This window comes from Mesoplodon bidens (assembly GCF_964165515.1).
Source record: "Mesoplodon bidens genome assembly, chromosome: 9".
Taxonomy (NCBI): domain Eukaryota; kingdom Metazoa; phylum Chordata; class Mammalia; order Artiodactyla; family Ziphiidae; genus Mesoplodon; species Mesoplodon bidens.
The window spans coordinates 40,842,849-40,864,723 of NC_138166.1; positions in this window are offsets into that span (position 1 = coordinate 40,842,849).

The window sequence follows — 21,875 nt, forward strand, 5'->3', positions numbered from 1 at the left end:
ACACGGGTTCGAGCCCTGGGCTGGGAGGATCCCACATGCCGCGGAGCAACTAGGCCCATGAGCCACAGCTACTGAGCCTGCGTGTCTGGAGCTTGTGCTCCGCAACGAGAGGCCGCGATAGTGAGAGGCCCGTGCACCGCGATGAAGAGTGGCCCCCGGTCACCGTAACTAGAGAAAGCCCTCGCACAGAAACGAAGACCCAACACAGCCAAAAATAAATAAATAAGTAATTAATTTAAAAAAACAGACTGTTTAGCAAATATTAAAAAAAAATAGGAGCAATAGGAGGGCATTAGAATACCCTAGAAAAAAAATGACAGCTTTCATAATTCTCAGGAAGAAAAAAAAAGGAATACTGCATCATTCCAAGCACAGTATAAAAATTCCTTACATGCTATTGCTACTGACATGTAAAAGCTAAGAGATGAAATATCTGCCAAATGTGTAATCTATGAAAGAAAAATACTGTTGCATCGTATTTGTTCAGCCTGATACTACTCATACAAAAAGGGTTAATCGTTCACTAGAACATTAGCAATCAACCATTTTAGAATACTAAAATTACATTTGTATTACACCTAGGGAAATAGAATGTAGTAGTTACCTTACGTGCAAGTCTTTGATGGAGTCAGAAATTATATATGAATTGCCTGAGCCCTGTGCTCATTTAATTCATGGTGTGTGACCACATAATATTCTCTTGCAAAGAAACAGAAAAGTATCTTCGTATTCATAATCACTAAACAAATTAAATCTGACCTAAATTTTACCACAAATTTTAGGACATTTCTATCCAAACAATAAATACTGATTATGAGCAATGTCTGGATATAATAGAAATCAACTTGACCCAAATAAAATTAGCAGAGCAAAGTACTGTCCCCAATTGTAACAAAATAACAGTCTTTTTGCATCTACATGTCTCCGGTCTATAAAGCCCAGGATGGTGTAACGAAACCCTCTTGTTCTTTCTCAGCCAGCAACAAGTTAAAGCTGACCTCAGATACCATAACATGGTTTCCAGAGAGGGGAATTCAATGCCCTCAGCTCTTCTGGAAAGCTGATAACGTTTCAATGCAGACAGCAGGGAATCTGGCCCAGAGTGCTTTCTCTTTGGGTTTCATACAAAGATGGTGCCAGGTTGGATAGTGCTACCCATAGTAGGAAAGTAGGGCAGTATTCTTTCATGAAAGGCTACAATTAGACAAAAATCCTTCTGCATGCAAATTTTACTGGCTCCTTTATTTATCTATACATTTTTAATAAGGGATTGGTAATGTGTGCATGAGGTTCTCCTTTTTATCAACTGCTATTACCTGGCATAATTCGCTTAAGTTTTCTTCCTTCTTTACTTTTAATTATTCATCCAAATTAATGAATACTTTTAATTATTAATTCAAATCTGGGAACATATGAGGTAAGGCAAACCTCATTTATTTCTATGTAATCCATAGCTGAGAAGTCTAGGATGTAACTCACAGTAGGAAATCCCCAGAAGCCACCAAATGGTTGTAGAAAGATGGTGTCCATCTGGGCAAGCAAGTTCTTCATAACACAAAGCTACAGCATTGCCATCCAAAGCATACAGATCTCCTCTCGGTCAGAAAAGAATAGTACCTGAGTTTTAGAAACTTGTTAGCTTTTGATGAAGCTCCTGATTCATGTTTCTGACAAAATCCCAATTATGAAAATACACATTCAAGAGATATTACGAGACAAGCTATTCAGTTGTTTCTGAAAATCAGTGGTTCCCAGATTCTGTATTTTCTGTGAAAATACACATACACCATCCCTGGGAGTCATATTAAAAATGTGTATTTCAGAGGTTCCAGTGATGCTGATTCAGTAGGACTAAAGTCCCTGTTTAACAGACATCACAAAGGATGGTGAGGATCACATTCTGAGAAGCACTGTTAGGATCCTTAGGCTTCATTCATTTACGAAATCATATCAGAGAATCTACATCTGCACTAATTACTGTAATTTACCACAGAAGTGGCTTCATAGAATGGTAATTCATTGTTCTTTCTTGACTTTTCTTAAAGGTTATCATGTGAAGTGATCCTGTGAAGAACCATTTCACCTTCTGTGAAGCTCAGATTGACATTATTCATTTCATGTTCATTGTTCTTTTTATAATGAGCAATATATTCCTCACAGCACTGTCAGAAAAATAAATTTTTTCTCCAAACAATCTGCTACCGAGGGTTATACTTTATCACAACAATATTTACTTGCCTACCTGAAAATACAAGAAGAAACTTTGTTCTGAACCACAGTAACGTTCATTGACTCTACCCCGACTTTAATACTGTTTGTTCGTGTTTAATCATAAATATATCAAATCCTTTTGGGATGCAATTACATGAGTAATAACAACTAAAATGGCAAAGGCAGATGTCATTTTGTAACGAGTGTCTATTCATCAGGGCTGGAGGTTTCAAGAAAGTTTGTTGACCCATTTACATAAATATTCAAAAGCACAAATTGAAGTGGTACAAGCACAAAGTCAAGAGAGCTTACCAAGGTATACCAATATGTTTAATATATTTATACACTTAGTTCCAATAGCTCTGATCATGGCCTCTATTATGTTGTCCTGCTTGACCTTAGTAATATGATTACTAGCCCTAGTAATGAGTAGATACATTATGTCTAACAATGCTTCTCATCTCCTTCCCTGTAGGTGGGATTTTATATTCTTATTTGTACTTTATTCAAACCAAGGGCCATGACAAACTAGTACCACTCATCTAGATTCTGTCCACCTTGTAACATGTCTTCCTATGCCAAAACCTTTTACACACCACTGCCAGATTACTCTTTCTGGGGACTAATTCCAATAATACTGAGATTATTTAGCCTGGCATCAAAGGCCTTCAACAATCTTGATACAACTTGTCTTTCAAAGTCAATTTCCCACATGCCTCCCATAAACATTCCAATCCAGCCAAACTCATTTTCTACTTTCTTCCCCCCTCGCTCTCCCAGTCCCAGGTAGAATGCCATTTCGTTGGTCTTTAAACACTTCAATTACACTTATCCTTGAAGCCATCAAAAACGCTTACAAGAAAAGTAATTTCTTTTCCCTCTATAACTCTCATAGCGTTTTTATTTTTCCTTACCACGTGTATGTTTCATTAGCATTATTAGGGAATAGGTCTTATTCCCCCGTGAGACAGAAAGCAGGATGCGTTATTTCCGTAAGACAATCTAATATATTCTGTATCACACAGTGGGCAGACACTCAACCATTTGTAGAATGAATTGAACAAATTGCCTCATTTTCAAGAAACTATTCACCATTTGTATTTGTCTCAGCAACGCTGTATACACCAAAGATGCAAAGTAACCTGAGGGACACCGTGCCAACACAGGAATCAGTCAAGCAGGGCATGTATGTGACCTGCTGGTGCAGCGTTCCTTGTGTTCCTTGGGGAAAGTTCATGGATTCAGGGTCAGCAGCAGGTATACCTGTCTCCCTTGCCCCATGACACTCTGTGGGAGCCCAGAGCCCTCTCACAGGGCCAGACAGCTGACTGTGAAAGAAACTTATCTCCCAGTTGTGTTCTGCTGAGTGCCTTTTGAGCATTGTATGCTATGGTAGAATTTTTGTCTCCAGCCCTAACCTGCCAGTTCAGCCTATGTGGGAATAAGTAGTAGGCTTCATACCAAGCCTTAAACTCGCAGATACAAGACATAGGACACTAGCAACAGGACTCATCATGTCAGGCATATACTGAGGAAAGCACTATCCCCTGCCCCGGCATGATGGGGGAACTGTGGTCCAAGTCTAGTGGCTGACCAGGGCTATCAGCAAGAAGCTGTAACTGGTTTCTGTGGTGTTTGCAGGAGGCAACTCTTTGCAGAAAGAAGCTTGCAGGAGGATCAGTTTTTACACGAATTCACTCTTACCTTTCATATAGTCATAGTTCTAAAACAACCTGAATTTTATTTGTTATATAAAATCTGTATATTAGAGGACAGACCCAAGTTCGTACCATGTAAGCTACTCCCAGAACCTGATATATTTGCGTGAAACACCAGCTGGTGGGCATGAATCCTTTCACTGAAGTAAAACTGATCAACAAGCTGAATCGGCAGAAATCCCAGCTTGGGTTGGTGCCTCGGGTGTCCCGATGACTCCACTTCCAAAGACACACAGTGGACCTTTCTCGAGATCTTCCTCAGGATACAAATGAAGGGGCTATCTCCTAAATAGTTTCATGATACAGGGAAGTATTAACATTCATCTCCTAAGAGCTATCAAGACTTGTAAGCCCAAAGGATTCTGTTTTATCGTTGCTTTGAAGTCTAGAGAAGTATGATTCAGGCTGTCATCAATTTTAATGGGCTAAAGATCAAAAGAACCACTATCTGAGTCAACCACATATCTAATGACCGGCCCCATAGAGACATAGAGCATGTGGATTATTAACCAAAGTGCTCTAGGAGAAGGGTCATGGTGCTCACAAACTGGCCAAATTCATATCCTTATGAAATCCCTTCCTCGAAAAGCAAGAACATAAGAAAGATAAAGATTTGCTCTGATAATAGCCAGGAAGTACAGTCAGAGCAGTTACCCTCTCCCCACCATCCAGAGGTAAGATTAAAAAGGGAAAGGACAACTTTGACTAATTTATGCAGGTGTATGGTTCAGGTGGGGGAAAACTATCAGAAATCTAAGTCCAGAAGTCCAGAGAGGGGCAGAAACATCATCCCAATTCCCCAAGACCAGGACTACTGGCCATGATGCAGCAGAGGACCCAGCATGCAATGAGAGCAGCGAATGCTTAAGCACAGGTCCTCCAGCAACTGCAGCAGGGAGAAAGGAGAGGAAAAGGAGCTAAGGACAGAGGCCTGAACTCGGACACATCCCAGCTCCCTGGACGACGGTCTGAAAGGTGCAGTCACAAGACACAGGACATCTTAGAGCATAAAAAGCCCGGCACGCCTGACAGGGCCAGCACCCCCTAACCCCAGTGACCACTGGCCCCTCAGCAAACCTTGGTCTGCTTAGTCCTCCGAAGACTTAGAAATGGAATGTGGTTTTTCAAAACACATTTGCTGCTTCTGTTAAGTACTTACAACTGAAAAAAAATTAGTCATTATTTAGGATACATAGTTTCAAATAAATATTCCAGAGAACTGTGTTCATAATATTCTCAATGCTGGCAATGAAGATAATTGTTTGAAGAAGGAAGTAACCTCAATTTTTATCAATGAAAAATATGTATCAAAAGGAACAATTTTTTAAAGAAAATCACTGACTCCTTCCCTCATTTGTAATTAGGAGGTATCAAATATTGCTATTACAGTCTTCAGAACTTCTTATCTCTGTACACTGAAAGCACTGTATTTCTAGTACTATACTGAATATACACAATTTTTTCCTATAAGTAGTTTTTGTAAAATTGTACAGCTTGACTATTGCAGGATACAAATTCCTAATTAAGATGATCCATGTTCCTAAGTTGATCATAGTATGTTTTCTGCTTTTGAGCAAAGGATGTAAGTTCTCATTTTCTTGGTTTACCAAGCTTTCTTGGTAAAATTTCTCTTTAAAAATTTAAGTACCCACTACTTTGAAACTTATATTGAATTCCATGTTGTCTCTGTAAATTGGCAGTGTTCTATTTAAGGGGGGGGAGAGTTAGATTCTCCAGACGTTAGGGCTTTTAAAAAATCTATTATCTAAAACCTCTCTGCCACCAATTCAAAGTAGCCTAGCATTTCATTTACACTTAAAAAAAAAAAAACATGGAAAATTTTACTGAAGTACTTTTGAGCGAGTATAAGACAGAAGCTGATCTACTACTGTCTATTGCGTCACAACTGCTCGGCTAAAACTTTCTTTGGTCTTTAAATTAACAAATGGGGTATTTGCAATGATACAAACTCAAATTCTCCTTGCAGTTTTCTTAAGAACTGGAACATCCCCTATGAATAATTTATTTGCTTTCACCAAGATAATACTTTATGAAAATAAGCTTTTAACCACTGGAAAAATAATCAGACTTTGATATTTCCTTTTTAAAATTTAAACCTATCCATAGGTATCTCAATTTCTAAAATACTTGAATATTATGCTCTCCTATGCCACATTACCATTCCCTGTAGCGCAACATTTTAATAAGGTTTTGCAATGATACCAACTCAGCTGATGAAGCACAAGATAGGAAAGACAATGAAAGAGAAATGAGACAGGCAGAAGGACAGACGCTTATCTAAATTTTGTGGTATGAACACGACATTCATGGCTGCCCATCAAATCTGAACAGCTTTTCAACGTTTCGATTGTTCCCCATGTTGTGAGTCCCACCTTCGTAAAATAGAAATAACAGAACTTCCGGTGTTCCTGTACAAGCATGCTGGGCAACACATAGCAGGCTGCAGCCCCAGAAGTATTTTATGCCTAGCTCCTGACCTCTTTCCTCCAGGCTTGGCAGGATCCCATCCTCATTCCTTTTGCAAAAAGAAAGACTCTGACTATCATACGTGGTTTATTTGTGGTTCTCCCATGTGTTTTCTTTTTTTATTTCCCTTTGTCATTTTTGAGGCTAAAAGAGGTCTTAGCACATAAAATTATCTGAACTCTTATTGCAGCAGAGAACTGCATGAGAAATATCACCCACTCCTAATGCATGATTTCCCAGCTACTGCAAATTTTAATACAGTATGTCAGTCTTTTTCGTAGTATTTCATGCTAGAATAAGCACACAATGAATGCGTGTGATAAGTCAAATGGGTTTTAGATCAACAGCTATAAATAATTAAAATCTACTCTTTGCAGAACATTTGATGGGATATTTACACACTCTGAAAGCACTGTCCCTTCCCAGTATTCCATCCTCTTCTTCTCTACCTGGTGCCCAAATAAACAAAAGTGAAATAAAAATATGCAACAGACATGCCTCAGTTGAATGTATACACACATACTGAGCACCACGTATAACACTGCCAACATTATTCTGAACAGCCATTTGAGCAGTATGGCTGATTCAAGGGGAAATTCAGTCAAAGTGAAGAGAAGTCTTTTTTACTTTCATGATCCTTAGTTAGGTCGATCAATAGAATAGCTGTCACATTCTGGAAGGCCATTAAATCCACTAATTAGGGCTTCCCTGGTGGCACAGTGGTCAAGAATCAGCCTGCCAATGCAGGGGACACAGGTTCGAGCCCTGGTCTGGGAAGATCCCACATGCTGCAGGGCTACTGAGCCTGTGTGCCACAACTACTGTGAGCCACAACTACTGAGCCTACATGTTGCAACTACTGAAGCCCACATGCCTAGAGCCCGTGCTTTGCAACAAGAGAAGCCACGGTGATGAGAAGCCTGAACACCGCAACAAAGAGTAGCCCCCGCTCGCCACTAGAGAAAGCGCGTGCACAGCAATGAAGACCCAACGCAGCCAAAAATTAAAAAATAAAAAGATATTTTTAAAAAATGAAAAATTTTTTAAAAATAAAAAAATAAAATAAAATCCACTAATTAATCAAGAGTAAAGTTCAAAGATTGGACTATATTTATTGTACTTCATTTTCTACCTATTAGCACTTAGGACACTGAAGAGATTTCACTTCTAATTATATTCTTGTCTAATTCTATGATGCCACAGTCTTGTTTTTATCATGAAGCAGTTACATATAATACCCACAACCACCAACACGGAGAAGGCACCAGGGTCAGGCACTACTGACCAAATTAGAACCCATCTCATTGAAATTGGGCCCACTATTCATCCTGGATCTCAGTTTTTCTCTGCTGTAGAGCATGGAGGTGTTAGTTTATGAAGCATTCTGGAAAAAAAGAACCCTGGTAACGGTATCACGAGATCATGGATTTAAAGTATCCCAGAATCAATCAGCTGGAAAGATTGTTTAGAAGGCCAAAGGCATTATAGAAATACTGCACTGAAGCATATTACTAATCCTTGTCCTCTGTTTTTATTAAGTTTAAAGTTACAGTTCCTTTCACTTATATTATCTTTATTGCCCCCTGCCCAGAAAAAGAAAAAAAAAAAACATATAACCTCTCAATTTTCTAATGTATGAAAGAAAAAAATATACACATACAGGAAACATGCATGCAGGTAGCTCTATGTCAAAGGATACTATAAATTTTAATTCAGAAATAGCTTTTGAGTGTAGCCTGTCTTTATTACTCTCTCCACCACAGTACACACCTTGTCATCCATTTAGTCAACAGGAATTTTTAAACACAAATTAGGTTCGAGGTACACAGAGACACAGTGATTAACGGGCACTGTCCTTATCCTCCAGTAACTTAGAGAAGACAGTTAAGAAAACTGTGAGATCAGAACAGCAATAAAATAAGCAAAATGTGATAGAACAGTAAGGATGACATATGTCTGGTAAGCATACCTAACTCACATTGAGGGAGAGGTAGGAATCTTTGAGGAGGTGACTCTCATGTAGGTCTTGGAGATTAAGATAATTAACCAAATGAAAACCCCAGGTCAGGGGTGTGGAGGAAGGCAGCGACCACAAAGGCAAGGGGATGGGCATTCCAGGAGGAAGGAACACCATATATACAAAATTCAGAGAGGATGAAAAGCCTGCTTTGTTCCGAAACAATTTTTTAATGAAGGAATCAAGTTTTGTCTTTTGGTTTTTTGTTTGTTTGTTTCTTAAGGTAGGAATAAGACTTGGGAGTTCAAACATTAAGAGCATACCAAACAAAGGAGCTCAAACTATATCTTGTAGCTGGTGAAAAGCCATTGAAAAAAATTTAAAACAGAGAGTGTCATGATTGAGTTCTGATTTTTCATGGTTCGGGCAACAGCATGGCCAAAATACCCTATGTCCTGCACCACTGATTTCAAGATAGTGTCACTGACATCACTACGCATGTGGATCTATTTCTGACTTAAGACTGGAGAAGAGGAGGAAAAAATAAAAAGAATTAATATTTTGTTGAGTGTTTACTGTGTTCCAGGTAGTGCACAGAGTGCATTTCTCCTAGCGAACATCTTTACACATCTCAGGGCTATCTACACTGTATTCCTTGGATGCTGACCTCGTGAAAAATCCATCCTTACTACATCACAGTAGTTTGAACAGAAAGGTTTGCACAGAATTTTCTTAATGTGTTTTCCTAACAGTATTGCTTAGACTCCTGTATTCTACTTCCTGTAGTGAAGGTGTGATATTTTAAAATTTGGAGGCAGTTGGGGATGCTTACACAAATTCTGTCCATATCCTTAAAGCTCATTTGTTTTTAAGTACTCTGAACTTCATCATGAGTCTTTTGGAAAAAGGCAATTAATGAGGGAGGGAGGTAATAAGGTTAAACAGAGGGTATTTGCAGAGACTGGTAATTTTAGCACAATTGCCCTATTTATCATCCCAGATTACTTAAATGACAAAAACAAAACAACAAAGCACTCGTCATGGGAAATAAAATGTGTTATATGTCTCTTCACTATCATTATATGGTAAACTTTTTCAGTGTAGGTTTCTGTCCAAATCCCATATCTAAATACCATTAACAATTCACTCCAGGAAGACTATGATCTCACCCTGGGAATGAGGCAAGAAGAGGCAGAAACAAGGAAAAGGAGACTGCCAGGAAGCCAGGGCAAGGACAAAAATATGTAAAAAGAAGGAAGTGATGGACAGAAGAAATAATAAACCTTGGGGAGAAAATGCCAAAAGGAAGATTTTTAAAAATTTTCTGTTTCTGAAATCAGCAGGTTGAATAAATAATCAGAATATGGGGCAGCTATTTAGTACTCTAAAGGGTCAGAAGAAAAATTTAACTTAAAAATGAAATATTTCTGGACACTTACTATTAATACAGAGTATCAAAATTTCCAGGGAATACTGCCAAGTTAGATGCTTTCTATGATTTTTTTTTAACTTTTGAGGACTTTTGTAATAAATATATCACTGGGTTTACCATTTTAAACCACAACATACAATTTAAATGATTTCCTTTTGCTCTAAAGTACATTTTTTTTCTGATACAAATGGTGATAACTTTGTCCTTTACCTTGTCCATTTAGTATTTTTTGATTCAGATAAAGTTTCCATAAACATTTAAGCTATCAGCCCACAGTTGCAACTTGCTCAGGTATGTCAATGAAGTCAAAATAAAAAATTTTAAGGAGCCAAAATTGAAGCTAGTTTAATACTAGTGTTATTTCAGCAGAATTTTACTCTTTACAGTTCAGAAGTGTTATTAATTTATACTTAACACTTAGCTATATACTTAGCTGTGTTCTATTAATCAGCAAGTTTTTTTTAAAAAACTTGCACTTCTGTGATTCTACTAGATAAATTTTAAAACTAATTCTGAATCACTCTAGAACCCAACAAGCTGTGACTTAAAAGTTAAATTGCTCTCCTCACAGGTCTGGTGGGCAGCATATATTTTTAAACGGCAATTTTAATATATTACTCTAATCCAATAGGTAAACTAGTCAAAGGATATGAAATAGCAAATACAAAAGAAAACCAACACAGGGGAAACACATTTTAACCTGAAATGACCTGTACTCTGAAAAATACAAAAGACCAAAGAAGAAAATTTAAGATGATATAAAAGAAATGGAAATATATTTGGATTGGAAGAATATTGTTAAAATGTCCACACTACCCAAAGCAATATACAGATTTAATGCAATCCCTATCAAAATATCCCTGACATTTTTCACAGAAAGGGAAAAAATAAACCACAAAACACCCAGAATTGCCAAAGCAACCTTGAGAATAAAGAACAAAGCTGGAGGTATCACACTCCCTGTGTTCAGACTATACCACAAAGATACATTAATCAAATCAGCATGGTACTGGTAGAAAAACTGACACATAAGTCAAGGGAACAGAATAGAGAGCCCACAAACAAACCCATACACCTATGGTCAATTAATCTACAACAAGGAAGGCAAGAATAAACAATGGAGAAAAGACACTCTCTCTAATAAATGGTGATGGAAAAACTGGACAGCTACACACAAAAGCATAAGATTAGCACATTTTTTCACACTATATGTGAAAACAAACTCAAAATGGATTGAAGACCTAAATGTAAGGCTGGAAACCATAAAACTCCTAGAAGAAAACATAGGCAGAATATTCTTTGACATAAACTGTAGCACCATTTCTTTGGATCTGTCTCCTAAGGCAAAAGAAACAAAAGCAAAACAAAACAAACAAAAAAAACAAATGGGACCTAATTAAACATAAAAGCTTTTGCATGACAAAGGAAACCATTGACAAAATGAAAAGACAACCTAGGCAATGGTAGAAAATATTTTCAAATTATATGAACAACAAGGGATTAATATCCAAACTATATGAACAGCTCATAAAACTCAGTATGAAGAAAAAAAACCTGAACAATCCAATCAGAAAATGGGCAGAAGACTGGAATGGACATTTTTCCAAAGACGACATACAGATGGCCAACAGACACATGAAAGATGCTGAACATCACTAATCAGAGAAATCCAAATCAGAAACCACTAAAGAGGTATCACCTCATATCTGTCAGAACTGTAATAGAGAAGAACAAATCTGACTCCATATTGGATCTATTCCTTTAGCTCTAACCCTGTGCTCTGTTGCCTTTGCTTAGTCATGCTGGCTCTGCACCTTTGTAAAAGAATGTTCCCTATAGCCTGAAATATACATTATAGCCCATTTTCAAGGCTCTGACCTTTAAAGGTTTAACACTTTTAGATATAAAAATCTGCAGAACAGAAAACAACAATTGCCTTGTTGGAGATTTATAGGAACATTGTGACCAGACCTACATGGACAGTTGCAGGAACAAAGGATTCCTGCAGCAAAAAGTTTTCAACAAGAAGCCATATCCCCCTCCTCTTTTAGTGTAAAAGAAGCCTGAATTCTAACTGGGGTAAGACTGTTCTTTGGGATGCATTTCCACCATCTTCTCAGTCTGCTGGCTTTCCAAATAAAGCCACTATTCTTTGCCCCAACAACTCATCTCTCGATTTATTGGCCTGTTGTGCAGTGAGCAGCATGAGCTTGAACTCAGTAACAAAATGGCTATCATCAAGAAGTCTAAAAATAACAAAAGTTAGCCAGGTTGTAGAAATAAGGGAACCCTAGTACACTGTTGGTGGGAATGTAAATCAGTGCAACCACTATAGAGAACAGTATGTAGGTTCCTCAAAAAACTAAAAATAGAACTACCATATGATCCAGCAGTCCCACTCCTGGGCTTATATCCAGAGAAAATGAAAACGCTAATTGGAAAAGATACATGCACCCCAATTTTCAAAGCAGCATCACTTACAATTGCCAAGATATGGAAGCAACCTAACTGTCCATCAACAGATGAATGGATAAACTATGTCATATATAACATATACACAATTGAATATTACTCAGCCATAAAAAAGAATGAAATTCTGCTATTTGCAACAACATGAATGGACCTAAGGGATATTATGCTTAGTGAAATAAGTCAGACAGAGAAAGAAAAATACTGTATGTTTTCACTTATATGTGGCATCTAAAAAATAAAACAAATTAATATATCAAGACAGAAAAAGACTCACAGATATAGAGAACAAACTAGTGGTTACCAGTGAAGGGGGGAAGGGGGGAGGTTCAAAATAGGGGTAGGAGATTAAGAGATACCAACTACTATATATAAAATAAGCAACAAGGATATATTATACAGCACAGGGAAATACAGCCATTATTTTAGAATGACTTTAAATGGAGTATAATATATAAAATTACTGAATCACTATGCTGTACACCTGAAACTAATATTGTAAATCAACTATAATTTTAAAAACAAGAAGTATAATATAGCTGCTTTTTGGATGTCCAGACATCTCAAACACAAACACAGTAAAAAATCGTAATTACCTTTTTTCTCTCATAGCATATTTCCACTCCTATTTCCCGTTTCAGGAAATAGCACCATTAATTGATTTACTGAACAAATATTTGTTTTATTTATTCAGTGCTTATTACATATTACTAAGGACGGTCTCTATTCTCATGGAGCTTACCGTCTAGTAGAGGTAAAAGACAGGATTGTAGTGGGTAGTATAAGAGTTCTGGCCTTGTGAGAGATGGGGAACTAACAGTGGGAGACTGGGAGAATTTCCCAGAGGAAGAGAGATTTAAACTAATACAAGATGGCAAAGAACTGGGACTTCCCTGCTGGTCCAGTGCTTAAGACTGTGCTCTTCCACTGCAGGGGGTGTGGGTTCCATCCCTGGTCAGGGAGCTAAGATCCCATATGCCATGCAGTGTGGCCAAAAGAAAAAAAAAGAGTTTGAGCACCTCAATCCCATTATTTTTATTAATTAATTAACCTTTCATATGTGCTACTGTACTGATATTTTATGTTCATTAGAAAGCAAACAAAAAGGCCCCAGAGTTAACATAAATGTTAAAAAAAAACATGGTAAAGAATTACCTAGAGGGCTTCCCTGGTGGCGCAGTGGTTGAGAGTCCGCCTGCCGATTCAGGGGACATGGGTTTGTGCCCCGGTCTGGGAAGATCCCACATGCCGCGGAGCGGCTGGGCCCGTGAGCCATGGCCGCTGAGCCTGCGCGTCTGGAGCCTGTGCTCCGCAACAGGAGAGGCCACAACAGTGAGAGGCCCGCGTACCACAAAAAAAAAAAAAAAAAAAAAAAAAAGAATTACCTAGAGAATTAAAGAAAAGGAGGGAGAGCATCAGACGGAGGAAACCACATGTGTAAATGCTTAAGGGTAGATGGACTGTGTCATATTTCAGGAGCTGAAGGAAGGTTATTGCGGCTAAAGCATACTGAGCTGGGGAAAGGGAGAGATGAGATTGATATTTCATCTGGAGAGAGACTGTGCTTAACCCTGCGAGGCTTTAAAGGATTTTGACCTTTAAGAGCAAAAGTGAAGAGTTATGAATGGAGACCGGTACAATCAGATGTTTTGAAAAGGTCACTCTGGAAAAAGTGAGCCAATTGAAGAGGGGAAAAATATGGGAATGAGCAGCCCAGACAGGAAGCTACTCCTCTAGTCACCCATAGATACGTGGAGGTAGCTTGGAATAGGAAGGGACGCGGACTGGAGAGAGAGGTCAGTTTTGAAAACACTTGGTTCTCCTAACTGAACAACTGTTACCCTTGACCCTTCTCCTATTCTTTTCATATGAAATCAATCTTACAGTTATGCCATTTTGACAACCTAACTTTCTTTTATGTCTCCAATTTTCTGATTCCTGTAACTATATCCTAGTCTAGGTTAGATCTTGCAGTAACCATCTATCTGAGCAACTTTCAAGGCCATACAGCAAGACATGTCAGTAATATGTTTCGATCCTATCACTCCCTGCTTAGAATATTTTTATTTTTAACCAACTGGAAGTAGAATAAAGTCCCAGCTGTGTAACATGGCTTAAAGGCCTTCATAAAACTCAATGATGCTCGTTAAGCCACATCTTTTAAAACTTCTTACCTCCAACTCTGTGTTCTAGCCATACTGAATTGTCCTAAACTTCTCCACCCAAATTAGGTTTCGTTCCCACTTGCTATTCGCTCTGCCTGGACACTGCCCCACAAAAACCCACAGACACTCCACACCACACCTCTCAACCTTCAGCTCTTGGTATAGATGTGACTTGCAGACCCTGGAATCCTTCCCTGGCCTCTGGATAGGGTAGAGTCGCTCATCCTTTGTTCTTTATAACACTCAGTAGCTCTGCTGTATGACTTATCACACTAAGGGATGATACCTATTTACTAGTCCCTTTCTCCTGCTAGCTTCTTGAATTCAGAAAATATACTTTGTTCCTCGCTATTTGTGGTATGCCTTGATACATGGTAAACTCACAACAAGTGTGGGTAAATGATTAACAGTGTCATAAGTCCTAAATTTAATCACAGCATTACTTTTAAACAACTGCATAATTTTAATTAACGCTAGTGTTGAGAACTTTGATGTCTCCATCTTCAAAATCTAGATAACACCGACTCAAAATTGTATAAGCATTGAGAATAATGGACACAATTTTTAAACTGTAAATGTATCAGTTTATATGATATGCTTATATTTAACTTCTTGGTACCTTAATTTCCTCTTCTATAAAATAAGGAAGGTTTGACTAGACCTTGCCTTTAATAGCAGCTCAATAGACACTGAGTAACTGACTAAATGAATGAATGAATGCCAGACAAATACTCCATAATTTCATCGTCCTTTGTCAAAAACTTTGCGACTAGTTATTTCTTGAGTCCTTAGGATACTCTACCATTGAAGCCTTTTTCCCTCAAAATCCCTGGTTGTTATTAGTATTATTAATTTTCACTATAATTTATTCAACCTCAAAAAAGAAAATTAATATCCCTAACATTTCTTCTGATCCAAGAGTGAGCCTCTAGTTGGGAAAACAGAACAAAATACTATGCAAAAATACGGTCACTCAGTATTTTTTATTTCTTTTCTCCATTTAAAAAGTCAACTGCCTACACATCTATACCTCACTTTTTTTTTTTTTTTTTTTTTTTTTTTTCTGTATGCAGGCCTCTCACTGTTGTGGCCTCTCCCGTTGCAGAGCACAGGCTCCGGACGTGCAGGCTCAGTGGCCATGGCTCACGGGCCCAGCCGCTCCGCGGCATGTGGGATCTTCCCGGACCGGGGCACGAACCTGTGTCCCCTGCATCAGCAGGCAGACTCTCAACCACTGCGCCACCAGGGAAGCCCCTATACCTCACTTTTGTCATACTTTCCAATATTCATTTAGAAATAGCTTACACTAAGTAAAATAACATAATCTCTCCATACAAACAACTAGTGTAACAAAGGAATCAGCAGACAAAAATTGTATTTCACAAGACTTTTGCAAAACATGGGATCTAAAACAAGAATTTAAGAAACAGTTTAGCTGACCCCACTGTGCTCCCTGTATAAAATCAGTTTAAATATTTAGCATGTAATCATAAAGCATCAAGTCAGAACGAGCACCCCTGATACTTTCATCAATGCTTCTCTCCTCTCACTGTGATCTCTGGTCAACCAAGAGTCACTACTTCCTAGAGCAGCAATGGAAGGAAGGTGACATCACAGAAGCCTCATGTGCTTCTTTCATCTCTGCTCATCTGTGCAAGTAAACCTACTTCTTAGAAAGCTTTTTAACAATTACAATCTAGTTGCCAGTTTTCCTCTTCCTTTCAGAGAAATGCCTTCCAGCAGTTGGTGAAGGCCACAGTATTCATCGTTATGCTAATTTACATGTCATATGGTATATTTGAAGCTTTTAACCCAGTTTTATACCTATTTCACATAAAACACATTTGATATTTATTCTATGTGTATACCATAGCTTTGAATTCTCATTAACTTCAAGACGCTTTGCAAAATAGAAGACAGAGTGAGAGAGGATGGTCTTCAGAGAGAGAAGATTCCAAACATCAATAATTTCTTAAAATAAGATTATTTATCAGGGATATTTTCTCCTTAATTATGCATATTTTAAATCTTAAGTTTATTAAGATTCTCAAAATCCTGCAGGAGAATCTGAAAATGTCCCTTTGCTTTGAGTTTAGATTACTAGTCTAACCCATATGCACAAGATGACTCCATTAGGTGTTCCCCCAGTTTTCTCCTGGGCTGGCTCAGATTCATTATCTAGTGAAGCCCCAAGTATGGGGAAAAGGATCCTAAATAATATACAACAGACAAAAGCAAATTATAAATAGTTATTATTTACTTTCAGGCTATATAGTGAATGAAATCCTCAATCTAATAAATATTTATCACCTGCCTTCTGAGAATCCATGTTTTTGTGGCAAATCTGGATTTAATTTAAAGTTGTTATGACCAGGCCTGTTGATCTTAACACCATTTTAGGATTTACCATTCTAAGAGTGTGCCTGCTTTTAGGTATTTAGATTCTGAAAAAAAACTGGTGCAAACAAGTGTATGAAGAATATTCAAAGAGAGAAATGTACGCATTAAGCTAAATCAAGAATAGCTGAGTATTTGTATTGTTATACAGATCTATGTGGTAACCCCAGAAATAGCAGAGAACAGATGACATCATGGAAAGTAAACAAATGGTTCAAGTTCAGAGGGAAGCAGACGAGAGGTGGAATATTTCGCTAATTTTTTTTTTTCTGGCTTCAAATTGATATTTAAGCCCTTGATCCAGCAAACAATCGATGTAACTAATCCTTGGGACTATGAGGAAACTGACACCTGATTTACCAAACTGCAGGAATTAAAAGAAGTTGAACACTTCAAAACACTCCATGATCAAGTTCTATAGGTAAATATCAGGTGTTAGTCAACTCCACAGGGAGGAGGATATTTTTTTGTACTTTCAGTCCAACTATCGACGGGCAGAAGACCAGCCTTAGAAGTAATGGCAAAGGTGTGGCTAAGAGGAGCTTGGGGCAATCTGGGGACTCTCCAGAGCACTTGACCTCCCACTGCATTCCTCTGCACTTACAGAACTGAGTCTTACTTGGCCCTGCAAACCCACAGGAGAAAGCCTTCTTAACCTGAGCAGAGGGCTGGCAGGACTTTCCCTGGAGAGGTCTTTGTATACTACTTCTGCTACCGTGCTAACTCGCCTGCTTGCTCCCATCTGCTTAGCTAAATGTCATGCCCTAACTGTTCCTTCATACTAGGTTTGACTGCCAAACTCGGCCTCAGCCCCATATTCTTGGAATTTGTTACTGCCTGTGCTGGCTTTCCGGCTTGCCGCTCCCAAGCCAAGTGAGTGCCTGTACAGTCTGACTACACCTTTGTTTGTGCGGCATACCGGGGCTGAACATCTGGAAAATTATGATAATGAGCATGATAGTAATTAATACTTGTAACTGCTTTCAATTTTCATGCTTAATTTTTTTTTTTAAGAATTAAGGAGTATATTTGTTTATATGATAAGAAAAACAGCAGAATCAGGTACCGTTCTGGTGTTGGAGCACTTAACATAAGAAACAGTCCCTGTAGGATCTTAAATTCCTACAATGAAAAGAATTTGGAGCACCTTTAAGTATGTACCTTAAGAATGTATTGTATTTTATTTGCATTTGAGATATTTAAGTGCTCCAAGTCAGAGTTGGAATGTCAACATATTTATCAACCCAGTTTGAATTATTTATTTTCTTAGGAGAATTAGATGTAAGTGGAGGCTTTTCAGAATACTGTCATCTATAAGGCACCTATTTGTGACCTGGGACTCCAGACCTTTGTTCCTTACCTATTTTGCCCATTCTCTCCCATGACTATTGGTGTTCATTTGTCAGGGGTTCCATACTTTATTGCACATTGGTTTGAATCACCTGGGTCCTACTCCCTAGAGACTTAATCCTGGGCATCCAGAATTTAAGCTCCCTGGTGGTCCTATTAAGCAGCCAAGGTTATAAATCTCTACTGCAGTGCTTCTCAGAGTGTGGTCTCTGGGCCAGCATCACTGGCAATACCACATGTGTAAATTCTCAGACTACCCTTCACACATACCAACTCAGAGTCCACAGAGGTGAAGTCAAGCAGTGTGTGTGTGTGTGTGTGTGTGTGTTTATAAACAGCTTTGAGATATAAGTCACATGCCATACAATTCACTCATTTAAAATATACATTTCGGGACTTCCCTGTCGGTCTAGTGGTTAAGAATTTGCCTTCCAATGCAGGGGGTGTGGGTTCGATCCCTGGTTGAGGAGCTAAGATCCCACACTCCTTGCAGCCAAAAAAACCAAAACAAAACAGAACCAGTATTATAAAAAATTCAATAAAGACTTTTAAAATGGTCCACATCAAAAAAAATCTTAAAAAAATAAAGTATACAATTCAATGGCTTTTATGATACTGTACAAAGTTGTACAATTATCACAATTTTAGAACATTTCTATCATCTGAAGAAATAAAAAACCCCTGCAGGCCCTAAATCACAACTCCTCAAATCCCTTCATCCTCCTACCCCTAGGCAGCCACAAATGTATTTTCTGACTCTACAGATTAATATTTTCTGCACATTTATTATAAATAAAATCAGACAATATGTGGTCTCCTGTGACTTCATTAAACATGTTTTCAAGGTTCATTCCTGTTGCTGCATGCATCAGAGCTTCATTTCTTTTTATTGCTAAATAATATTCCATTGTATGGATACACCACACTTAATTTATCCATTCATCAGTTGGTGGACAATTGGATTGTTTCCATTTTTTGGCTATTATGAGTAATGCTGCTATAAACGTTCATGTACAAATTTTTGTATGGATATATTTTCCTCTTTCTTTAGTATATATATCTAGGAGTAGAATTGTTGGATCATATGGTAACTGCTTAATCTTTTGAGGAACTGCCAGACTCTTTCCCTAAGAAGCTACACCATTTTACTTTTCCACCAGAAGTGTAGGAGGGCTCTCATTTCTCCACATCCTTGCCGATACTTCTTATCTGACTTTGATTCTAGACATCCTAGTGGGTATAAAGTGGTATCTCATTGTGTTTTTGATTAGCATTACCCTGATGGATAATGATGCTGAACATTTTTTCATGTGCTTGTTGGTTATTTGTATTTCTTCTCTGGAGAAACGTCTCTTCAAGTTCTTTGTCCATTTTTTAATCGGGTTGTCTTTTTAGTGAGTTATATCTATTCTAGCTACAAGCCTCTTGTTAGATACACATTTATTAGATATAATTAGACTTGCAAAATTTTTCCATTCTATGGGCTGTCTTTTCATTTTCTCTATAGTGTTCTTTGAAGGATACATGTTTTTAATTTTGATATTCAGTTTCTCTTTTTTTATTATTTATACTTTTGGCATCCTGTCTAAGGAACTACTGCTTAACACAAGATCAAAAAGATTTATGCCTGGGTTTCCCTGGTGGCGCAGTGGTTGAGAGTCCGCCTGCCGATGCAGGGGGCGCGGGTTCGTGCCCCGGTCGGGGAGGATCCTGCGTGCCCGTGGAGCGGCTGGGCCCATGAGCCATGGCCACTGGGCCTGCACATCTGGAGCCTGTGCTCCGCAAGGGGAGAGGCCACGGCAGTGAGAGGCCTGCATACCACAAAAAAAAAAAAAAAAAAAAAAGATTTATGCCTACGGTTTATTCTAAGTGTTTTTATAATTTCAGCTCATATAGTTTATTTTGATTTTTTATATATAATGTGAGATACATATATAATTCTTTGGCATGTGAATATCCAGATGTCTCACCAACAGTTGTTGAATAATTTGTGTTTCAATAAGCCTCACCAGGAATTCTAACACCTGCTTAAGTGTGAGGATCATTGCACTATGTACAAGAAATCTTCTCTTTAATTATTGTGAGACCCTTCTAAGCATGGCATATAGGATGCTCTATTACAGAAAATTTTCAATTCTCTCATGAGAATCATATAGATCAGTTAAGTGTAATACTGTAACTATACATCCATAGGTAGGATAAGAATGAAAATAATATTTGATATATTAGTTCAGAATCTTCTTTCAGAGCTAGACAAAAAAATTATACTTTGCCATATTCTGAATATCATGTGTTTTCCATATTTGAGGATTAATGTGCATAGCAATTCCCTGCCCAGCTGACCCCATTAAGAAATAGGTATAATACTCTGCATTAGCCAAACTATCTTGTGAGACCACTGCAAGATTGTTCATGCACAAAGTTGGATACGTGCAAAAATCCAGTTAGTTGTCCTCCACCCTACTTCTTTTTCAAGGGAAATGGTAAGGGTCTATTTTGTAATGAAAGTTATTGTTTTTGGTATGATGAGGATGATATATTTTCCCAAGCCAGCTGTAGTATAGTTTCAATTCTGCCAGACTGAAAGTGAATTGTTTAAACTCAAACATGGCCAATGCCAAAGCTGTCTGTCGGGCAAGTGAGATTTTCTTGAAAACACTGTTTCACACTTGCTACCATCTTTAGCAGGTTGGGGAGCTTCGTTTGGTTTATACATCTTTGGAGAAGGTACCTTATCCCACGTCTTTCAATATCGGTAGCACCAAAGTGAAGTTAGATATGTGTATCAACTATAATAACAGTTATTATGGAAGGCTGTATATTTCTGGAATTGAACTAATCTTGACACAGCAGGTATTTTTGCACCATTTTACAAGCAAAGCACTATAATTTATACATAGTCACCCACCTAGAGGGTGATAAAGATTTGAACAAAGGTTCTTCAGACTCCAAAGGTCTAGCTCTTTCCACTAACCTGCCTAACTTCACATATGTATATATATGTGCAATAAAACTGTACAAGTGTTAAAGCCAAAAAATGTCTAGTTTAGACATACAGGGTCTTCTTACAAGTTCACTAATTACTTGACATGATATGATTTACAAGCCTGGCTTCCATTCTAGAGACACAGTAGGCAAATAAAGGGGTATACTTTTATTCCTTAAGCTCAAAATTATCATGATAGAAAAGGAATTTATAATGATAAAATAAAAGAAATGTCTGGCTTCTCTCTGGACAGAAGGTCAACCTATATATCCCATTTGGTTGCCCAGGCCAGTCACAGTTTACTTCTTCTGTCCAGCATAATTATTAATAGCATCTCCTTTACTCTCAAAAATTTCCCTTTTTATACAACAAATTATGTGGTCATTTCATATCATGGCTGGTATGAGCTACGCACCCAGGCACAGCCTCTCTCTAGATAACTACTTAGAACTATAATGCAGTGTATCATAAGTGAGTGCCTGCCTAAGTATTTTCCTCCTACCAGCTTGCTACAGAATGAAAAACATACAATGTCTTAAAGAAATAATTCTAATGGTATCTTCAGATGGCCTGTAGGGTAATAACATGGAACAGAATATGTTGCCAGGCCCTATTCCATCAATGTGAATTATTTATCTGAATACCAAACAACTATGAAAACTGAGGAATAGGATTAGTGGCTGAAATGGCATGAAGCATGGGT